Raw genomic sequence first — 5,541 nt, 5'->3', positions numbered from 1 at the left:
GCTGCACCAATTTCTTCCAAACTTGGCACAGTTGTTGGCCTTGGCACAGCCTAAAAAATTGCCGAAACATTTTAAAATCGGACAATAACCACGCCCACATCCCATATAACGGTAATTTAGAGAAATACAAAATCTTCGATAAATCAGTAAATATTGAAGCTAATTTATTCAAAATTGATGCTTGCAACAATTCTTTACCAAGAAATACGTTTATGGTAAAATTTTGGAAAATGGGCGTGGCACCGCCCACTTATGATCACATATATGTATATCGGTAACCGTTCTACCAATTTGTACCAAACTCGGTGTGGTTATTGTGCTTGCCACATATAAGCAAAACGTTGAAAATTATTGAAATCGGACTAAAATAACGGCCGCTTCTCATATAACGGTAAATTTCAGAAATGCTTGAAACTTCAATATTTCGAAATTGAAGGACGCTAATTTACTCAAAATTGATACGCTCCGGCTTACCATCTAGCGGAAGGTTTCGGTAAGGTGAAAAAACATATATTTAATACTTGCGCCGGGTATTTAATGTTCGGCTTCGCCCGAGCTTAGACTTTCTTACTTGTTTTTACCCACTTTTGCCGAAAACGGTTAACTTTTTAAAATTTCTAAAAGTTTAAAATATTTTTATTTTTTGACAAGGAATAAGATGCCCTGGTAAAAAAAAAGAAAAAAAATCACCCAAATAGTTTTCTTCGCATTTTTAGTTTTTTTCCTACTCATCTTTGGCCAAAAAAGTGACCAAAACGCTTATAAATCACAAAAGTATAAAAATTCGCCATACGGCGTAAAAAACTAGATTAGTCTACTTTCCTTGTTTTATGTAGATAAGATTATGTAGATGTTTGTTTGTATTGCTTATGTAGATGTTCGCTCCTTTTGGCTTCTAGTTCCTAGTGTTGCTGCTAGATTTGCCGCTTATATGTATATGTCGGTTGGCTGATGGTTTGTTTGGGTGATGCTGCTACTGCTGCTGACGCTTTGTTGTTGGATCTGGCTACTTGTGCTGGAAAACTCCTTATGTAGCCTGCTTGGTTGGTTAGCTCGATTCGCTTTTTTTAATGTATATATGTTTATGAAATCTTTTTTTTTCAAATTTTTAGTTTTCAGTTTTTTTTTGCGTAAATGTATCTTTATGTTTTGTTATTTAAAATTAAAAAAAGTAATAATTTTTGTCTTTTTTTTTGTTTTCACTTTGTGTTAGCGATATGTACACTTGTGGTCAACACAAGGGTAAGTACGCGTATTACGTGAATACTTTTTCGCTTGTCTATATGTATATATGTAGCACTGTACCTATGCGCGCACTTTTGTTTTTTGAACACTTCGAAATCCTTGTCTTTTGTGTTTAGTAAATATTTTTTATACAAGTTTTTTGCGGACGTACGGTTTTTTCGAGTTTTTTATTCATTTTAAATTTTAATTTGTATGAATTTTTTTTGGGAGCTAGGCCAGGGTTGGCTCGAAGGACCATGAATAATTCCGGTCGCTTGGTCCCTTCGCACTCACCTCTTTACACACACACTTTGGTTTCCGTTAAAGGAAAGTCTTAGTTTTCGTTTTTAAATTTATAAATTACAACTTTGTTTATTCTCAAGCTTTTTGGTGTTGTTTCAAATTTTGGAACCATTTCAAATTGCACAGATATATACATGGGCGTGTATATACATATATAAAATTTATTTGAACGTAGAATTAACTTTCAAGAATAGGACGCGTGCGCGTTGACCGATGATAGTAGGCGGCCGTGCGCGCTCTGAAATCATTTTCGGAGTCGCTTCGACTCCACACAGCTACGGCCACAGGATGCGCGCACGGCCGCTGAAATTACGTTTAAGCGGCGGCTTAAAAGCCAATGCCATCAAAATAAACAAAAACTCCCGGTTTATCTCCAAAAATTTTAAACATTCTTCTTTGAAAGATTTAAGGAGCTACATTCAACCCGAATGCCAATCTTTCAAAGTTGTAACGACCAAAAGGAGCCATGAATGTTGTTAATTCAGAGCTTTTTTTGTCTAACTCCAACTGCCAAAACCCATTTGAACAGTCTAACACCGTGAACACCTTCTTATTTGCCAATTCCGACGTGAAGTTCTCAATTGTCGGAATCACATAATGTTTGCGCCTAAGACACTTGTTAAGTGGTTTTGGATCTAAACAAATCCGCAAATCACCGTTGGACTTCTCCACCACTTGTTATTTTCCCAAGTCCAGTGAATACATCACTGTTCTCATTTACAAACTTCTCTTGTTCATTTGGAAGCCTAACTGAGTCTATATCCACTCTTCTATCCAATTCTAACCTAATGCATGTCTCAAGCCCAAGTATCGGCTCAAATGAATGCTCAACAACTATAAATTCTATGTTTTCTCTGAGATATTTTAAATCAAATAGTTCAATTTCAACAATACCACAAATTCTGATTTGTTGTTTGCTGTAATCAAATACACAAAAGTCTTTTCGTTCAGTGCTCATTTTTTAAGTTCATTGCCTTAACTATTTTTAATGGAGCACAGTTAACATCCGCTACCGTATCAATTTTAAATTCAACTTCCCTATTTCCTATTAGGTATGTTTTCGTCCAACGTCTTACATGTTTTTCCATTGAGTTTACTCTAAAAATATTATTTTTAACACTACGTATGGATCTTAATATAAAGTGTTTTTCCATTGTGTTACCTGACAATTCGTCCCAGGGAACAGTATCGACCCGTTGACTTACATTTGCTTTGATTCCGGTTTGTTTGCCTTCTTACGACACATCCGACGAAAATGACCTTTCTTGCCACATGAACACGTGAACTCTCTTGCTGGACATTTGCTCTTGTGATCCGAATTCCAGTCACCCCCACAATTAAAACGAAAACGGCGATTTGTTTTGTTTATTGCGTTTACTTCGTCCTTTTCTTTGCTTGCTATTGATGCAACCGCTGATATTGATTGCTTTGATGCCAAAATGTCTTTATTCGCGTTTACTGATTCAAATGTTTTGCATATTTCCACCACTCGTTCAAGATTTTCATCGCGCCCATCAAGCAATTTCAGCTGCAGTTTCCCGTCACAGACTCCAGTAATGATGCGATCTCGCAGCATTCGATTTTCATACGATGCTCCACATATGCAGTTGTATTCACATCTTTCAAGTTGGACACGAAGTTCCGTTAGAAACTCATTAAATGGTTGGCGCTCCTTTTGACTCATGTTGTTATACTTGTATGATTCTATTGTCACATTCTTCTGTGGTAGACAATGATTATCGAATGCCTGTAACACCTCTTCCAACAATCGTTGCTGTATTTCAGGCACTTCATGTTCAGCTTCGGTGTCTGTAGCCGATAACACACGTTGTGTTGTGGATGTCCCCAACAATGAATGTTGTGACCCGTCATTTGGAAACAACGTATTGTAGATATTGGCCCATTTTGTACCAATAAGCCAAAGAAACGTAGCTATTTTTGTTGATTCCGGCTGCAAATTTTTATCTTTGACGATCATGTACACTAAAAAGTCACGTTTCCAATTTTTTCACTCCAACGACAAGTTTGAACAATCCAGTTCCCTTAATTCTCTCCATGTATCAGCCATATTACACGTGGTTGAAAAAATCCGATAAATACGATTAAATCCGTGAAATTTTGCTTGACGCCTTCTTTTTTGTTGTTGTCTTATTCTGATGAATGCTCCTTCGTAGCCCGATGATTTGGTCCAGTTGCTGATATTTTTTGATGAAATTAAGCTTTACGCCGAACGGCACGTTGTAACAGCGATGGAATCGTAAAATTCTGCTTTCTTCGATCCTTGTAGTTTTGTTATGAACACTTTTTCTCGTCAATAACTGGGTTGCCTTTATTCTGACACCATGTCACGTTAGCGTGTTATTTAATAAAATTCAAACTGTTTAAAATAAGTATTTTATTTTATTATTTCCAACTATCAGCTCAAACGTACAATGTTCCTCTTACTTCAGCTATCTATCTAATGGCCGGTGAACAAAAATATCTTAACCGTAATGGCGGTGCATCAGTGTTGCCACAGTGTCTAGATTAATATATTTAAGTCCACGCTGACTCACATTACACATACCCCGTAGCGAATGTCATTCATTAGTCACTTAAGAGTCTTGTACGGAAAAGTTACGTCTTAAATGACTTTGGGCTCCGTTTGTATGGTAGTCGTTCATGGCTTTTTCATATAAATGGTAATATCATCGTTGATGTCATCTGTATGACTTGGCCATTCAAGCGACAGTGTCTTGCAATGGAAATTTTATAAGTGACCGCTGCATGACATTGTCTGTTATAAGTCTTTAATAGGAGTAAACCTGCATGACGTTGTCACCAGTGTCATTGTCAGCTATATGTCGTTTAGGATTCACAGCAAGTGCGACGATGTCACTAAATCCTCATTAGTGACGATGTCCCCGGTGACCATTTTCGCTACTGGGTAATTTTTAAATTAGTTTGTATGTATTGATTGGTTTTATTGTTATTGTGATTTTTGTCTCAATACAAGCAAGTTTGTCAATTCAATCTGCTATTACTATGTAGTTTGAATTCGATACAATCGTTTATACTTGTGTAAGGTAACCCTGGCTTAACGAACTATTTTAAATATCACACGGCAACTCTAACCATGAGCAACGAGCAGTGTTGCCGCGCCGTCCCAAGAAAATTTATCACTGACCAAGCCAAAAATGTATCCAAATGTATCCAATCCTTTTTTACGTATCCATCTCATAATTTGTAAGAAAACCAAACATTTTGAAGAAAGACATAATTTAACCCATCCTAAGAACTTGGAATACGTGTGTATATATTTTTAAATTTCACAAAATCAAATATTTGTAATTTCCATATTTAAATTACATCTTTTATACACAATTATTTTGCAAAGTAAGTATAAAAAATAGTAATTAATATGTTAAATTTGTACCTGTACACTATGAAAATTGTGTGTAAAACTACTACTGAAAAATATATATTTTTCAACAGGAATCTGTATAAATATACATACGTATAAGATGTTCAGGATTCGATTTTGAACTTGAGATCTTTAAAATATACACATAAATATACACATGAAATGTTTAAAGTTGCAAAAATTTTAAAACTAAAAATACATTTCCTACAAATAATAAACATTAGCAGCTTACATTTACTCTATTTTAAACATTTTATGTGTTATTTTGTGCTCTGCGACAAACTTGGTATGTTAAGGTAAACAGGCAGTGTTTAATTTTGTTACACGCTGTGCAATTTTGCACACGTTAAAAGAGGAAAATGGTTACCTTTCTTATTGTGCGCAAATAAACAAAAAAAATAATTAGAGTGTATTTAAAGTCTTCTCAGTAAAATTCATAAAAATTTCCTTAAATAAATCAAATTTAGTTTTTTAAACAGTGTATTTTAAACTACATTGAGATCTTCTTTCTTTTTATATAAACAAATGAAGATATGTCATATTAAAGAGATATATTTAATTTATATATATATATTAAGATCTTGCTTAAAGCATTTTTTTAGCTAACTAAA

This window comes from Rhagoletis zephyria, unplaced genomic scaffold, assembly GCF_001687245.7.
Source record: "Rhagoletis zephyria isolate East Lansing unplaced genomic scaffold, Rhagoletis_zephyria_1.1 Rzeph_scaffold_00709, whole genome shotgun sequence".
Taxonomy (NCBI): Eukaryota; Metazoa; Arthropoda; class Insecta; order Diptera; family Tephritidae; genus Rhagoletis; species Rhagoletis zephyria.
Note: the sequence above shows the minus strand (reverse complement) of the source record.